Here is an 18817-nt window from a genome sequence, read left to right as displayed (position 1 = left end):
ATTTGTTTAGTAGACATCTATGGAACAACTATGATATACCAGCATTTTGCCAGGTGCTAGACAGACTATCAAGACCAGACCCTTGCCTTTACAGCATCAGAAAGAGAGAACTAATTATAAAATTATAATGAAGAAGCCTCCCTGACAGCCACACACAGTGACAACACCCATCCTTTTGCTCCCTGTCCTCTAACCATGCTTTTCTCACTTAGCACATTTTACTACTTGATATGTGTTACACTGGAAGCTCAGAAGTAGTGACTAATTGTGCCCAAGGGTGGATTCTGGGAGGGAAATTGTTGATATTAAACCTCAGGAATCATAGAAAAGTGAAGAGAGGGAAGGGTGGTCCCATCCTTTAATGCCAACTCGCCCTCCACACCAGTGTCTGAGTTCCCTTTCACATGAGAAAGAGATGGCACCAATTCTCTCTCATTCAGGGCTCCTATCTGCCAAAATTCTTGAACCCAGTTTCAAATGCCCTATCCAGCATTTTGGAGGCTGACTCTTCTTCCTGTCCTACTGGACCAGGAAAGTCTGAAATAGAACAAAACAAACTTGCCCTGCCTTTTCCCCCAACATAGCTGCCATGATTCACATTTCCTGTTCCCAACAGTCATCGTAGATAGGGGGTTGGCAAACTTTGTCTTTAGAGTTTGTCTTATCCATCATGGTAAGCACAGAGTAGAATTGCTAAATCAGTATGCTGAACACCTGAAACTAATGTAACATTGAATGTTAATTATACTTCAATCTTAAAAAGTTTGATAGTATAAATAGAAGCATACAATTTAGTTTAATAGTAAATAGTTCAGGCTTCATAAGACCTAAGCTGGGGGGGTCTGTCCCTACTCAATGTATGAATGAATAACGTGGTTGTGTTCCCATCCAAGTTTATTTACAAAAACAGGCAGTGGGCCAGTGTACCACCATTTGCCAACCCCTGATCAAAAGGAAAATGGTAAGACTATGTTTAAGCAACCTCCTCCCTACCATTTCTAGTCACCTGTCGTAAACCTTCAAGCTATGCACGTTGCACCACTTCCTCTTGAGCGCTTCTGTTTCATTGCTGGGCCTAAATTATTTTTCCCAGCATCACAAATTCACGTGTCTTAGATATGCAAACTTCAAGAGTTAGTAACTAAACTGGCACAGAGAGATTGTCTAAGTGGGAAAGGAGTCCAAGACCATCTGATCCAACCTCCCAGTCAATGCAGAAGGTACCTCACAAGTAGCCATCCAACTCCTGTTTAAACACTTCTAATGACAGGAAGGACATGCATTTCTTCCCAAGGCAACCCACTCCATCTCTGGACAGCTCCAAGGCAAGATACTTTTTTCTTTTTTAAGCACACTTAACCACTTGATTACTGTCTCTTTTTGCTAGAATTTAAGATCTATGAAGTCAAGAACATGGTTTTTCGTATTTGTAGCTGTTTTTTACTGCTGTGTCTTCAGCACTTTAAATAGTTTCTGGTACATAAAGAGTATAAAATAATTGTTTACAGGAAGCAAATAAAGAAGGAGGGAGGAATGGAAGAGAGGAGAGGAGGGAGACAGAGGGAACAAACCATCCTCGCATTGGGGGACCTTCAATGCAGCAGGACTCAGTGAAGAGGCACAAGGGGAGGAACAGAGCAGGTAACTGGTAAGGCTAGAGTGCAGACAGCGCAACACAAAGACCCTTGAAATCGCACAGCAAGTGCACAGGCTGAGGTGGTTGTGTTTCAGGAATAAGTTTACAACTGGGCTTTCATCCCTCCCCTCTTCCTTCCAGCCTCCTCCACCCCATTCCCGTAGTGAACATCTTTCACAGCAGGACCTGTTCTCTCAAGCCTTTTCAAACAGCCCCTCCCACAACAATATGCACAACCCCTAGCTTTGTAAATACTTCCATCACTGTACCCATAATATTTACTCACTCATATAGTTGTATTCCTTTACTGGGCTCTAAGCTCTGAGAGCAGGACTCTTTATTTTCCTTATGTGGGCACTGAATACTGTGATGTAGCAAAGCAGGAACCTTATAAATGTTTGGTAAATTAAATGAAGGCACAAGTCTGACTGTATCCTATACTGACCAAACTACATCTAAGGAATTGTTTTCAGATATGGATACCACATTCAAGAAAGGTACTTAGCCTTTATGCCAAAGGTTGCAAATATCAATGATGACAGGGGCCTGGTAACACAATGGGTAATGGCAGATCATGCTCTACTTTTATATGAATCTTTTATATGTGGTCAACTCATTCAAACAGAAATAAAGGGGCGCCTGGGTGGCTCAGTTGGCTGAGCATCCGACTCGATTTCAGCTCAGGTCGTGATCCCAGGGTTGTTGGGATTGAGCCCTGCTTCTGCACTGACAGTGCAGAGCCTGCTTAAGATTCTCTCTCTCCCTCTGCCCCTCTCCCTGCTCATGCTCTCTCTCTCAAAACAAAATAAAATTATAAACAAATAAATAAAATAAATAGAACACCCTGTACAGACCCTCCAAAACATACTATATGCCTACAAGTGGACATAGAAAGCAAATCTGCAAGCTGCTTTGAACAAAGGGATTTAAGCAAGGGAACAACACAATCAGAACTGCATTTGTGAAAGAACATTCCGACACGAGAAACTAGGAAGCTATTACAATAGTCATGGCAAGAGACAGAATAGGGGCCCAAACTAAGACAGAGGCAATAGGGCATAGGTATGGGGGAGGATTTGAAAGATGACCCAGTTAATCCAGTTTTAATAATGAAGTTTAAGACCGCATAAGCTAATCTGGCAATCACATGACCAGTCTGTAGGTTCACAGTGATTTTTTTTAAATAAACTGCTATTAAATCTAATTTTGATAACTTAAATATAAAACTATTTTTTACATCTTTTGTAGGCAGTATGGTACAAAGATTAAAGACTACAGACACTAGAGACAAACAGTTTAAGTTTCAAACCCTGATTTTGCCACTTACTAGTGCTACATGTCCTTGGATAAGTCACCTGACTTTTCTACACTCCAATACTGACCTTAAAGGGTTACTGTAAGTGCAAATGAGTTAATATACGAAGTGCTTAGATTAGCACCCAGTCCATCTTAAGTGTTGTGTAAGTTATAGCTTAAATTATTTACTATTTTTCACATTTCAACTTGAAATTAGTTTCAAGTCAATAGTTTCAATTGTCTAAATATTTCTACACATTCCACCTTACAAACATCCACTATAAATATGATAGGCACATCTTTTCTATACATTCATTCAAACTTACGTTCAAACTGTTAAACAAAACATAATCAAGAACAGCCATCCAGAATGCCACAAAAACTCAGCCCCTCTTGATAAACATTGATCCATTATTGATACTTATAAAATACCTGCATGCAAGCCAGCCCAAAATTTTGTCTTGGGATTACATGAGAAAATGTTAAATACCTAATTTTAGCACTTAAGACACCTTATCTTTGTAGCATATTCCTGACTATACAGCCTAGAATCTTTTCAAAAATGAATTGTCCTGATATACGTCAAAATACTATGTATTAATTACCTATGGGTACTCTGAGTTTCTTCCCATTACTCTTTATTTTCTATACTTCTATAATGAACTTGTACTGATTTTATAGTTTAAATAAAATCAAGGTAGAGCTTAAAGAAAACAAAGAATTATTATCAGCATAACTTACGAAGTGGACACAGATGGCTTCCAGGGGACACTATATTCTCATCCTTTGCTCAGTTTTAGAATTTCACCAAGGATCACTGTCAGTCTCCAATGATACCCTCAAATCCATGTGACCTAGAGGTTAAGTCCAAATAAATCAAACAACTCTAGGGGTGCCTGGGTGGCTCAGTTGGTTAAGCAACTGACTCTTGATTTTGGCTCAGGTCATGATCTCACAATATGAGTTCAAGCCCTGCATCAGGCTCTGCTATCAACACAGAGCCCAATTTGGATCCTTTCTCCCCCTCTCTCTCTGCCCCTTCCCACCTTGTGCGCACTCTCTCAAAAATAAATAAGCTTTAAAAAAAAAAAAATCTCTACAGGGAGAAATAGTTGACCATACCTTCAAAATATGTCCAAAATCCATTACTTTCTGGCTATGTACCCTATGACCCTAGTCCAAGCCATCTTCCCCTCCCCTAGACTATACTGATCTCTGCAAAAGCTTCCTAACAGGTCTCTATGCTTCCCAGTGTCCCCCTTCCTCACCTTCCCCAACCCTCCAGTCTATTCTCCCACAGCAACCAGTCTAAGCCTCCCAAAAATTAAGTCAGCTTGGAGCACCTGGGTGGCTTTATCAGTTGAGCATTTGACTTTGTCTCAGGTCAGGATCTTATGGTCTGTGAATTCAAGCTCTGCACTGGGCTCTCTGCTGTCAGTGTGGAGCCTGCTTGGGATTCTCTGTCCCCCTCTCTCTCTGCCCCTCTCCCAACTCATGTGCTCTCTCTCTTTCAAAAATTAAAAACAAACAAACAAACAAAAAAACAGTGTAAGTCAGTTCTTGTCACTCCTCTATTCTTGACTCTCCAGTGCCTCCCCCATCTCACTTAGAATAAAATGCACTCCAAAGGCCTTCCCCCGGCTCTGAGCACCTACGTGATGTGGGCCTACTCGTCTCTGCCCTTACTCCTACTCGTCTTTCCCTACCCCTCCGCTGTAGCCGCACTGGCCTCCCTGTCAAGGACATGACAGGTCATACTCATACATCAGGGCTTTTACATTTGCTCTTCTCTCTGCCTGGGATGTTTTTCTCCCAGATATCCCTGGCTGGACTCCTCACCTCTTTCAGAACAAGGCTTAAACTGTCACCTCATCAGAGGCCTTCCCAGATCTCCTTACATAAAAAGGAACAACACCCCCAGGCTCCCTATCACTTGACTATCTTACCCTGCTTTTGTTCTTCTGAGCACATACCACCTACAAGACATTATTTATCTGCTTACTTGTTTATTTATATCTAGTTATTCTTTTTTATTTTTTTAATGTTTCTACACTTTAGCATATAATCCTTGAGAGTAAGGATTTTTCTGTTTAGTGCTATATTAGCATTCTGTTTGGAGCTGGTTAGCTCTAAGAATTGTGCTACACATATACTAGGTGATCAATTTTATCATCAGAACATAAGCCCCAGTATATAATAAAATACACTATGTACAATAGGTATGTATACTAAGTTTTGCTGAAGAAAATGATTACCCGCCTGTCAAATTCATAAGGCATATTAAAAAACATTGGTGCTTCTTAACTACAGAGAACTGAGGATTGCTGGAGGAGAGGTGGGCAGGGGGATAGGTTGAGTGAGTGACAGGTACTAAGTAGGACACTGTTGTGATAAGCACGGAGTGTTATATATAAGTGATGAATCACTCAATTCTACCCCTGAAACTAATATTACATTACATGTCAACTAACTAAAATTTAAATAAAAACTTGAGACAAAAAAAATTGATGCTTCAATAAAAAAAAGACTATAACACCATCAGAAAGATCAATGAACAAATGATTGTTCACACCAGCCAACCAGAAATGAGTATCCCATCCCAGTTCCCTGAGGTATGAAAAATCCCCAGGAAGAAGGATAGAATAAGAATTCTGAACCCATTAATAGGGCAAGAGTTTGTCTCATAGTTTCCCACCCCTGTAAGAAGAGCCTGAGCTATGTCTAAAGTGCCCTTCTCCCAGGAGGGGTCACCCTGACAGGGAGAGGCCTTGCTGAGATTCCTATGTCCCACTACTACCATCCCTAGAACCCAGTTCCCAGATTCATTCTGCAGCTGCCCCACTGCTCTGCCTGTCCAGAGAACTTTTCTCTATTATCCATCTACCACTGGTGACCAAAACCACTAGGTTCGGTTGTCTGGCCATATACTGTGCGAGCTGCTTCTATTTCATTAGTGCTCTCCACTTTGGTCAACAACAACCAATAAAATAACCAGCATACAGAATCCAGAAGGGCTAGGAAATGGAGAAAGTTGTTGATCGTAAAGGTCTTTCATTTGTTTATTTTGCTTTGCTTTTTAAAGATGAAGTCACTGTTTCAACCAAAAAGAAAAGTAACTTTCTCAAAAGAGAAACATTACAGTACAATGAAAATAACCCAGGGTTGAAATCCAGTGCTCCCGTTTACTCCTTGTGTGAACTTGGAAGTTCTTTAACTTCTCCAGGTTCATTTCCTCATGGGGAAAATAACAGCACGTTCCTCATAGGGCTGGTGTAAATGTTAAAGGAGATAACACATGTCAAACAGGACTGTGCCAGGCATACAGTAAGTATTCAGTAAGTGTCAGTAAGGCCTATTTCTGAAATTGTTGACCAAATGCAACGTTAGGCTGGCTGGTTGAATGATTACATAAGAAAACATGTTAAGTACTTACTGCTGTGTTTGGTTCATAATAGGTCATCAACAAATATTAACTTTCCTCCCTCCCCTCCAATGGTGCACAAATTATAGAGACTTCAGAAACCATCCAATTCTATCAGTGTGCCAAGTTTCACTGTACAACATACTTACCATTTAGGTAATTTAAGCTTTCTGTTAATGCTTCTGGTGGCTCCCCTGATACTTTGCTGCCTTAGAAACAGGCACTCACTATCTCTCAATGGCAGTTGCCTCTTGACCTGGACAGAATATAAACAAAAAATAAGAGATATTTAAACGTGAATTGCACCAAGACTGAGCTGCGGGGAGAGAAGGAGACTTCCCTTTTCCTATCAGATGATATGGTCTCAAGGGAGACTACAGTCTTTCTTAAATTAACACACCTATACATTTCCCCATAATCTAAAAACTCTTGACATCTTACAGCTTGAGAGGGATCTTTGAAATCAACATTAAATGTCCTTGATTTATGGAAAGGAACAAACTTGGAAAGGGTGAGTCACCCAACTGCTTAGGGCCAAAGCCAGGATTCTACTAAAAATAAGACATTCTAGAAAATGGGTAAGAAAAAAACCCCGAACATCTGTGGAGTACCTACCACACCCCAGGCAATATGTTTTATATTGTATACAAGACAGTATTATACAGGAAAATCTTGGTGGCTCAGTCAGTTAAGTGTCTGACTTCAGCTCAGGTCATGATCTCATGATTCATGGGTTTGAGCCCCACGTCGGGCTCTGTGCTGACAGCTCAGAGCCTGGAGACTGCTTCGGATTCTGTGTCTCCCGCTCTCTCTGCCCCCTCTCCCTCTCACACTCTGTCTCTCTCTCAAAAATTAACATTAGAAAAAATCTTAAGACAATAATACAATAATATTGCCCCCTATTAAAGAATCTAAATGTCAAGAAGTCAAGTGACTCCTCCAAGGTCTTACAGCTTGCAAATAAATGGTAGGCAAGATTTAAACCCACACCTGTCTGACACAAAAGCCCCTTCACCAGGCTGTCACTGGGTTGCCTTCTAGATGTGGATCTCAAAAGGGCCCTGAACCACATAATATCAATTAGAACGAAGCACATCTCTGTCTGCAAACTACAGGAGACCCAAAAAAGTCTACTAATCCATTGAATATTACCCCTAAAATTTCAGAAGAATTACTGGAGGTAGAAGATATGGGGCAAACTTCTGTTTATCCAAGTCTTGCCAACTAACAGAAAGATACCTTCTAAGCTGGAAGTAAAGCTTCTATACGTGGTCCTATATGCAAACTATCCTCTTCTTCTCTCACAACTGCCCATCCCTCCCTTACACATCACACAGGCTACCATGTGACCTCCTCCTTCCAAAGCTATTGATCCCCTTAATCTGATTTTCACACCTCCACTACCAAACCCATAACACATATACAGTAGAGTCCATCCTCACCTCTATGTTCCTACAGAGCAAAGCGAGAAGGCTTAGGATTAAAATGGAGGATAATCGAATGATAGGGTTTTTTTAATGGCTTTAAAAGAAAGATGAGGTCCTTAAACACTCAAGCCAGTAAACCACAAAAGAATTGGTGACAATCAATGAAACTAGAAAAAAAAGTAGAAAAAAAATCTATACCAGAGTCAGCACCCAAGGGATAGCTTGAGTGGATGTGGAAGAAGTTTTAGCTGTCTCCAAATACCCTCCCCTCACATACACTTTTTAAAAAGTAATGTATTTAAACAGCTATTTAAATTTAAACAGCTTCAGAACTGGTGCACAGGCCTTCAGTCTTGCCCCCTACTCACTAGCTGTCTCTTTTCCCCTCTCTCCACCCACCTTACACACACTTTCCTCTCCATAGCCTAGAACCTCGCCTACATAAAAATTCTGAACTCCAAAAAATGCTCACATAAATCTGGTCTATCTCCGCTCAACCCTAATAATGACAGCAGCACCCCTGCGAAAGCTACTGCCCCCACCCCCCACCTCTTGCCACATTTCCTGGCATATTTACTAAGGCCCAGGGGGCTATTTCCTTCAAAGCAGGACAGAATGCACTGCCCAAAATCAATCAAAGAGGAACTCCTGATGATTCTGATTTGTTTTCAACTGTCTACATTCTCTCCTTATTTCTAAGGGATGGAAGCAAGCTGCAAATGATTTCTTTCTTTCCTTTACTTCTGTATGTTATTTACTTCTTGCATCCTTAGTATACAGGCCCTATGTCCCCAGAACAAGATGATGACTGTAAACATCCTCAGGTTCTCTAGTGCTGCCCCTTCAGAGAGCTTCCCACTCTGGGAGAGCCGCCCACACCACTTCCTTCTGGCACCTCTTCTGCTCCTTCTTCTGGTGAAGACGGTGGTAGCAGTATGAGTGTGGGTGGGTGTGTGTGTCTCTGTCTGTCTAGATGCAGAGATGAAAAGACCCTTACAGATCACGGAGAGTCTAACTGCCTCATTTGCCAGAGGAGAAAGTGACTCCCATGGAGAAGAGACTGATTCAAGGTTGGAAAGCATATTAAATAGTGACCATGGCTGAATCCACCTGAGGTAATGAGCCATACTGAAAACAGGCATAAGCCCTTTCTTATTTGATTGCTGAAGAATGAAGCTCTCTTAAATATGTATCACTTTTGTTCCCAAAACACTTTGATAATGAATAGAAATGCAAGTAGGTAATTGTGGTTCCAGTATGATCTCCCAACAGATAACAACATAAATTCTGGATAAAATGGGGGGGGCGGGGAGGAGAAGGCTGGCAAATTTTCAAGGGAAGTCAAAAACTGGTAGAAGGGGCTAGGATGGGACTAATTCTGCATTTTTGGAGCTTTCCCCAGAAAGGTACTCAGCTACGGTGCCAGTCAAAAAACAAATCCTAGGCTTTCTCTCTGGGGGATAAGACAGTGCCCAAAGCAGCTACAGATAATGGGAAGAAAAGAAGAGAGCTAGAGAAGCAAAGTCCCAGGTGTTGAGAATGAACTCTGTCCAAATCTCTAGCTGACCCCTTCATGGTGCGCGCACAGGGTGGAGCCCAAGCACCTCACCCAAGGGGAGAAGAAGGACTGAGATCTGAGCGGCCACCCTGCAGGGGAGACAGACCTGGCAGTTTTGAGTCTGAGTTAATTGCCTGCTAAAATAAAAACGTCAACAGAAATCGGTGTCTCCACAGCATAACATTTACATGCATTCGTGTTCAGGAGACAACCCCAAATTACATAAAGAACTAAAAAAACTACAGCCATTTGCAAGGGAAAAGACAATTAGCAGAGGGCAACTCCAAGATGACCCAAATACTGGAATTATCTGACAGGATATTAAAACAGCAATTATAGCTAAGCTGAGAAACTGAAACTTTTTTTTTTCTGGAAGTAGAAATTTCAGAACAGAAATTGTAACACCTGAAATGACAACAAAAATCCTCTGAATGGGCAAAAGAACTGAATGGAGATGACAAAAAAACGAGTTCATGAAATCTGCAGATAAATTATTATCCAGAGTGAAAAATTCTGGGTCATGTGCAGTCTCCCGAAGAACCACCGTCAGCTCTTCACCTGAGCGTACACAGTGATTATTTTCTGTTACCAGAAAAACTGATACCAGAGAGAACCAGAAATAACTAAGGATCACAGAGATACAGAGATTAACCTGCGATTCGGTTCGAGCAGGCCACCCCTCATATCTACTAACTAACTTTTTGAGGTCTTCCATATATAAGCAAAGAACAAAGTGTGAAGGTGGAAAATGAGAGGGCGGGATAAAAATTTAAACATGAGATAACCATAACATCCAAAGTTCAAGGAGTCAAATCTGGTGCCACACTGTGTCTATGGAGAAGCAAGGAGACCATCATTTTTTCCCCTGGAATTGCTGAGTCAACATTCTCAGGCAGGAGAAAAATGAGGAGGGATTTTTTTTTTCTGTCCTATGCAATCTCTTCACCAAAAAGCTAACCTGTAAATGGGCCAATGGAAGGATGAAATGCGACCAATCAGTAGGTTTGAGGCTGAAGAGTGCCAGCAGCTTGGTGAGAGGTGCCACCTGGTAGATAAAAGCAGCTGACTTAAATGCCATCCCTGACCAGCTTCCTATACTCAGGTCACTTCATGTTGGAGTTCAAGACATTCCAGGTAAAAGCAAAGGGGAAAACATAACCTGCAGAAGAGATGTCTGAAAGCCTTGCCTTCTCATCCCTCTCCGTCCCGTCTCACCTGTTCACAAAGGGAGGAGGGTCCAGACCAAGTGAGAAACTGATAAGAAGAGGTGTCCCGTAAAGAGCTTGGACAGGGAGTTCAGCCACTGATACGTTAGACAAGACTTTTCTACTCTCTGGGCCTCAGCTTCATTAGTCGAACAAAAAACTCAGATGACATGATATTTAAGGTCCTTTCCAATAATAACATGTATGAACCCTTACCCGTGCTGTTTCCATCTGCCATTGAAAAAACTATAAATAATAGATCCCAAAAGGCAAAAGTAGAGACCTGCCAATTCATTTATTAGAATAGCTCAATTATTCAATTTGTTAAAGAATAAATTAATAGTCTTGTTATTAATTCTTACATTATGTTAATAACAGATTTTAATGCCTATCTATGATGGGGGGCTGCTAAAATAAGGTCTAATTCTCCCAGGATATAACTTTTTTATCCATGTGACTCTTGGGATAAGAAGGTAGATACTCTTATCCCCCCTAGACATGAGCAAACAGATTAAGACCTGGGACTCTTTTAGGAAGCTAATAACAGAGACAGGACTAGAATCCAGTAATCCCATCTCTGAGCCTCGGGGCTTTTTCCACCTTACCAAAGAATCATTACTTAACAAAGAACCAAGACTATAAACAAGATTAGGATTAGAATTAGAAAGAAAGGATTTAAGAACTTTTAAACACTATGGAAGCACTTATTAATAAATAATTGATAAGACTAGCTTGCGATTAGGACATCTATTTAAAAGCAGGCCCTCAAGGACTGCCACCTGTCTGCTGTTTCCTTTCCTAACAAGTAGGCTATAATTGAGACTAGGCTTCCTTGCAATTAGCCCATGTTTGTGGTGTTTAGCAATAGAACCACATGTCTAAAATTGTTGGTTTTAGACCTGCTTTAGAAAGTTGGCTGAATCGTAAGAACACGGTGGCTCCCTTTAACCTCTAGGAGTCTATAATTAGGATACCAAGGGGCCCCAAGGATTAGAGCAGGTAATGGCAAATGTAAACAGCAAAGTCACAACAACACAACATTTATTTTATTAATGAGGAAGAAATAAAGGGTCAAAGTCACATAGCTGATAAGTGGATTCTCACGTAGGTATTTTGGACCCAAAATGTGCTTTCTCCTCTCCATTATACCACCCCCAAAGGAAGGAATTCTCTCAGTTCATACCCTCAAGAGAACCAGACCTGATCCACATCCCAAATAACACAGACGGACAAGAGGTTGGTGGGTAGTTAGTGCATTCTTTCATTCATTCATGTATTCAAGCAAATATTTACTGGCTACAATGCATCAAGCTCTGAGGAAAACACGGAGCAGAAACAGAACTGTCTTCATGCCATTTATTGTATTTATTGTACAGCACAACATTGATTGAGGAGTCACACTATCAAATTGATAGAAGCTGACTCATTCCATTCATAGGGAGGTCTAGGAAGGCTGCCACTAGTGGTGAGGACATTTCTAAGCAGAAGAAGGCACATGGTGAACGTGAGAAGCTAAAGTAGATCTGGCTGACCAACTAAGGAAGAACAAGTAGACGTGTGACAGGAGATGAGGCTGGAGAGGTATGGAGCAAGACACACCACACAGGCCCTCGAGGTCAAGTTACAGATTTTGGGTCCTTATCCAGAGAGCTATAAAAAGTCATTTAAATCTTTTTTTTTAATGTTTATTTATTTGGAGAGAGAGAAAGAGAGAGAGTGAATGAGCAGGGTGGGGGCAGATAGGGAGAGAGGGAGAATCCCAAGCAGGCTCTGTACTGTCAGCACAGAGGGCTCGAATTCCTGAACCATGAGATTATGACCTGAACTGAAGTAGGTCACTCAACTGACTGGGCCACCCAGGCGTCCGTCCCATCACTTAACTCTTAAGTAGGGGCAAGGTGTGCATATTTCTAGACCACTTTAGCTTCAGCATGGACAACAAATGGAAGCAGAGAAGAATGGTGCCAAAAGATGGGTAAGGTGGCCAGTTCCATGTTCTAGGAGAAATGATGGCCATAGAGCTAACACTGCCTACTGCATAAAGGGCACTTACTGTGCCCCACATACCATTCTAGGTACTTTATAGAAATTTACTAAATCCTTAGAACAACTCTGTAAAAAATACTATAATCCTCATCTTCTAAAAGAGGAGAGGGGTGCCTGGGTGGCTCAGTTGTTGAAGTGTCAGACTCTTGGTTTTGGCTCAGGTTATGATCGCACAGCTTCATGGGTTCAAGTCCCAAATCAAGCTCTGCACTGTTAGTGCTTGGGATTCTCTCTGCACCTCCCCTGCTCATGCTCGTTCTCAGAATAAACAAACATTAAAAAAAAAAAAAAGGTGAGAAGTTAAGTAATTTAATGGAATCACATGTCTCCATGTAGTCACTTCCCTTATTATATAGTCAGTTCCTTGCAAACATCTTTAATTCACTTGTCTGCCCCCTCTTAATTCTCAACTAGTAAAAACTTCAATCTTCACCAAACTCTCCAGGCCTACACCTCTCCAGGCCTACACCAAAGCACTAAGTTATAAACTGTGTCTCTAGAGAAAATATAACTACTGACCCATATAATTTTTAAAAAACTTTTAAACAGGTTCCATGCCCAACATGGGGCTTAAACCCACAACCCCGAGATCAAGAGTTGTATGCTCTACCAACTGAGCCAGCCAGGCACCCCATATTTTAAATTTATCACCACAAATCTCAACCATGTCCCTCAATGCTGCCAGCAATCCTACTATAATTCCCTTAATAGGTTCACTTTCCAACTCTCCAAAATGACTCTTGCACATCTTTCTATTAATAAACCCCCGACCCTTATCAGCTAAATGACTTTGTCCCTTAGAAGCAACACTTGGACCATCATCTCCCTAACTCCAAATTTAACGATATGCCAGCATTCTGTGTTCCCTATTATTACATTGAAGAGGATGTGCTGATATGTAAAGTACAACTTTTCATGTTTACTATGGGTCGGACTCCCTCTTATCTTCATATGCAGTGATCTCCACTCTCTTACATCATTATTTTCTCCCATATAGACTCTCAAATGACTCTAGTCAAAGAGCATGCGATCCACAGGCCAGCACTGGCTCACAAAGTCTTACCCGTGTACGTACAGGAACAGAATAGGCAGTTAGACATTTGCGAAGCAAGCAATGCTGTAGACACTGCTACAACATCTAAGCACTGGATCCGGGAGGACTTCTCAAACAGGGTCTAGACAGACCAGTGAGGGTGCTGATGAACTCACACAGTGAGTCACACATGGAGTAAGTTACAGACAAAATCTGCATTAAGAGTACCACATGTAGGTCCTGCACAGACTAGGAAAAATTAATTAGTTCTGCATCACCAATCGTTTGAGAAGCCACACTCTGGAACAGTGCTTTTCAAACCTGAATGTGCACACAAATCAGCCCAGTATCTCACTGAAACACAGACACTGACTCAGTAGGTCTGGGGTGGGGCCCAAGATTCTGTATTTCTAACAGGTTCCCAGGTTGATCCAGAGGCTACATTTGGAAAGCAAGATTCTAGAACTTCTCATCTTAAAAAAAACAAAACAAAAACCACAAACAATAAACTCTCCCTTAATCTCACACCTCCTTCCAGCTGGTCTAGCCCCAATTATCTCTGCTTCTCTTCACAGCAAAACCTCTCTGAGAGAGTACTCTACACTCTTCATTTCCATACCTCTAATGTTCAGTCACTCCGATCACCCTTCAACCTTCAATGCTCCACAAAAACTGTTCATCAGGGTCAAAGGCCTCAATACTGCCAAATTTTGTGGTCACTTCCTTATTGTCCAAATGGTATTTAACGCAAATAACCACTCCTCCATTGAAACGCTTTCTCCCTTGGTTCCAGGACATCATACTTTCCTGATCATCCTACTCCACAGGTCTTCCTCAGTCATCAGTTCCACCTTCTCCTCAACTTGACCAGAGACCATCCTGGGACCTCTTTTCTATTATCTGCACCTTCCCTTCCATGGGCAACCTCATCCCTCATCCACGTCCCATGATTAAATATTAATGACTTCCAAATTTTTGTCTCTAGCACTGACAATTCCAGAAGCATTTCTGACAGCCTACCAGACATCTCTACCTGGATGTCTAATTGATATTACATATCCATATTACATACTCCCATATTCTTGATGTTATTGCCTCCTACCCTTCTTTCCCCCAATTCATTCCTCTTTACATCTAACCCTAATTCACACTATCCCCATTCACCCAACTGCCCAGGCCAAACACTCAAGCAATGCTGAATGTTGTCTTTCCCCCATACCCAACATGAAATCCATCAGTAGGTCCTATCAACTCCACTTCCGAATTTTCTTGAACCTGTCCCTCTGCTCTCTACATCCCCATTAAGCACCTTATCCAAGCTACTGGACTCTCTCTCACCCTACCTACTATAATAGCCTCCTTAAGCCTCCCTGCTACCAACTGTCCCCTATAAGTACCACTCTCCTAATAGTGGCAAATTTCTAAAAATTTAATCAGATCAAAACTCTATTCTGTGGGCGCCTGGTTGGCTCAGTCAGCTAAGTGTCCGACTTCAGCTCAGGTCATGATCTCGCGGTCCGTGGGTTCAAGCCCTGCATCGGGTTCTGTGCTGGCAGCTCTGAACCTGGAGCCTGTTTCAGATTCTGTGTCTCCGTCTCTCTCTCTCTCTCTCTCTCTCTGTCCCGCCCCTGGTCTCTCTCTGTGTCAAAAATAAATAAACCAAAAAAAGAAAATTTTTAAAAACCTCTATTCTGCTTTAAAAAAAAAATGCACACACACAACAAAATACCCCTAACAGCTTTCCCTTTCACTTAAAATACTCTAAAGTCCTCACCAGAGTCTATTGGGCCCTGCATAATCTGGCCCTTACCTACCTCTCTGACCTCATCTCCTACCAGGTCCCTTTCTTCACTTCCTGTTTCTTGCACACACTGGGTTCATTCTGGCCTTAGGGCTTTTGCAGTAGCTGTTTCTTCTTCCCTTTGTACAGCTGGCTCCTTTCAGTCATTGAAGGGTCAGCTTAAATTTTATCACCTCTGTAAAGACTTGGCCAGACAATATTAAGTAGCTCTCAACCTCTAACACATCACCTTAGTTTATGTGCACCTTAACACTTAACCCCATCTGGTATTTTGTGTACTTACTTACTGTTTGTCTCCTCCCCACCTCCACCCCCACCTCTGTCTACCTCATCACTATATCCCCAGGGTATTCTCTACCCTAGAATGATGCCTGGCCAACAATAAATAGATGGGTCTGTGGCATAGGGGAGCAATCCAGGCTGGATACATAAATTTATGAGTCATGTGCAGAGAGGTGTGGTTACTAAATCCAATAGGGTGGATGAGATCACCCAGGGAGAGTGTCTAATATGACCAGGGAGGAGGGCCTGCAAGAGTTGAACATTTAGTAGCTGTAGAATGGAGGATGAGCCTGCAAAACCAGCAGAGAAGTAAGAGAAAGAATAGGACAGTGTTATGTCACTCAAGCCAAGACAAGAGAGTATTTCTAGAAGGAAGGGTGGTCAACAGCATCAACTTCACTGAGAAAATAACTTTGTAAAGTCTGTTGAATTCAGCTTCCTGGAGGACATCAGTGACCGTACTGAGGTGTACAGTGAAATGACAGGGCAGAAGCCAGCCTGGACAGGCTAAGAGGAGGAGGGTGAGTAAATACAGACATCTTGTTTAGATTCAAGAAGATGCACGGTTGAGGACAAGCTGTTTGGTCTGTTTCGGTTTAAAGGGGGGCACCATCCTAGCACTGCCACATGTACAAGCAGCAAACCCTGGCAGTTGCAAGTCACCCAAAGGCTTCAAACCTCTTTATTCAGCTTAGAATTCCACTCCCCTTGGACTGATTCCTAAATGTCCAGAGTTATCAGTCTGGATGTCTTTTTTCAAACATACATTTCATCTTCACTACAACAGAAGATAAAAACACCCTACTGTACACTTTCCGTTGGTGTGTCAGGAACAAAACACATGGCTTTTTATCCTAGAGGGCCTGGGTTTAGAAGGTTTCCTTTGCCATTTTAATTCCAACACACATTTTGGGGGAGTTGTCATTATTTCTACCCCCAGCAAGAAGTTTCTTTCCATTTTACAGCCTCTAGAGAACTTCCCATTGTCTCTGTTCCACACTCCTTCTCCACCCTGCCTGCTGCCCAGGCAACATACCACAATGGGAGGAGTACACATGGTCTCAGAAGCCAGGGAATTTTGGTTCCCCCTATAATTCAGTCACACAGCAGTTTGGGTGATTAAACTTCACAATCTCAATTTCCTCAAGTGTACACAGAGATCATAATATCTAAACTTAATGGGGTTGATGTAAGGACTATAGGGAAATACAGATTCAGTGTAAGCACATAAGGCTTGGCATAGCATGTGTTCTTAAAATGTTAATCCAATTTTCTTCTCACCATTCTGATAAAGCATTATATACCCTGCTCGGTTTAATTTAGTTTCTCTTTCCTTCAAAGTATACTAGGAAGACCTTGGAAAAGGAACCTTGAGAAATTTACTTGCCCAGTTCCAGCAGACAAAATTTTAAAGAAGTACCAAAGAGAGATGGGTGAGGCCAGAAGTGTTGCCGGGTAGCATGTGGAAAGGCAGGGAGGACGCCCCTGGGCAGAAAACTTAGGCAGGCTCCCTGCTAGGTTTTCTGCATCTCCCCACCACCAACCCTTGTCCAAGTTCCTTCTTGTAGCCCTGGATGTGTCTCTTTATCTCATCTGCTCAGTAAGTCATGCTTGTCAACAAGTCTCAAAGTCAGTGTCTTCAGTACTAAAACAAACAAACAAAACAAACAGCACGCACACTCAGCACACATACTGGGGAGAACACAGGGCAATGAAATCCTGAGACCTAGTCCTGTCTCTCCAATTTACTGGTTCTATGATCCTTAACAGAGTATTACAATTCTCTGAATAGAAGTTTCCTCATTTGTAAAACAGAGATGACAATACATCTGGACTCCAAGACAATAAGGACCAAACAAAATAACATATGTGAAAGTACTCTGTATACTATAAAACATGGTTATTGTTATAGTACAGGTCCACAGAGCATTTGCAGAGTCTACCTTTGGCCAGTTGAGGTGTGTTACTGAGAAAGTCCTCAGTCCTGGAGTAGTCTGTTCTACGATCCAAGGCTACCTGATTCCAACTTCAGTCCTCCCATCTCTAGCAGCTAAGAAAGTCATATTCTAATTTCATTTGACTCTATTTTCTTAGCAAGAATTCTTAAACTTCTCTAAATGGCGCCACATCCCCAATGGTAAAGGGCCCTTTTTGGCTCTAACATTCTAAGCCTCTCCATCCTTTGCTCCCAAAGTACTCTGTCCATATCTCCACTTGCACAATTTCTAGTCTATGTTGTATTATAGCTTTGTTTTGTATTATCTCCTAAGGAAAGAGCAGAAGGTTGTCTTCCTGAGTTTGATATTCTCCATAGCACTTAACATGGAGCTTTGTACACAGAGCTTTGTGCTCCAAAAATATTGGCTGACTGACTCAATGCTAATTTCTTCTTTTTGCACTTATTGTATATCCCACACAATAACTATAGACTATCCTCTTATTCTTATATGTTTTTGTACCTTCATAGATCTGGCACAGTGTGAAACACAGTTAATTTTTTTTTTTTTTTTAAGACCAGTGACTGGTTTATTTCTTGGTCAAGGTGAAAAGGCCCAATCAATCCTATGATTTTTAACAACTGTTTCTGGTTACTGACATATATAAACATGACATTTATCAGAGTGTCACAAAAGGAAACTACATTAACAGTTATTACACAGATGGAGGGAAATGAAATGCATAGGTTGAGGAGCCTTATTCTCTCCAGTGGCATCAAAAACATGGTAAAAAGGCAAACATATTGATAGTCAGCAGACCTGGACTCTAGAGTTTATCTCTAGAAGATGGGCAGTCTTCTAAAATGGCTCCCAATGATCTCTACCTCCTGGTGTCCATGCTCTATGTGGGCTCCTCACCATGAGATTGATCTGGGCCTCATGACTTGCTTCTAACAATGAGAACATGGGCAAGAAATTATGAGATGTCATTTCTGAGATTAGCTTATAAAAGACTGAATTCTTTCTTACTGGCACTTTCTCTGTTTTGCCATCTCTCTCTAACAAAAAAACAAAACAAATAAAAAAACTAAGAAAGGGGAGATGGATGGGGTAGAATCCAAAAGCCCAAGGCCCCCTCTAGTTCTTGCAATCTGCCTCTGATACAGCCACTCTAA

General features: G+C 41.6%; 1 protein-coding gene across 10 annotated transcripts in view; it reads right to left on the bottom strand.

Annotated features, from left to right (window-relative positions):
• Window positions 1-18817, bottom strand: part of LUZP1 (leucine zipper protein 1) — a 109417-nt gene that overhangs the window by 35100 nt on the left and 55500 nt on the right. For 8 of the 10 annotated variants that reach the window (XR_003911628.1, XR_003911627.1, XR_003911626.1 and 5 more), the window contains 2 exons: window positions 6503-6609; window positions 3674-3786 (listed from right to left, as the gene is read on the bottom strand). The exons of 1 other annotated variant lie outside the window; for it this stretch is intronic. The gene's annotated coding sequence lies outside the window, so the exon portion shown is untranslated. The remainder of the gene's footprint in view (window positions 1-3673; window positions 3787-6502; window positions 6610-18817) is intronic. One more of the 10 variants, XM_029946595.1, reaches the window with a different exon arrangement.

The sequence above is a fragment of the Suricata suricatta genome, chromosome 8 (assembly GCF_006229205.1).
Source record: "Suricata suricatta isolate VVHF042 chromosome 8, meerkat_22Aug2017_6uvM2_HiC, whole genome shotgun sequence".
NCBI lineage: Eukaryota > Metazoa > Chordata > Mammalia > Carnivora > Herpestidae > Suricata > Suricata suricatta.
This window is presented reverse-complemented; position numbering and strand designations above follow the sequence as displayed.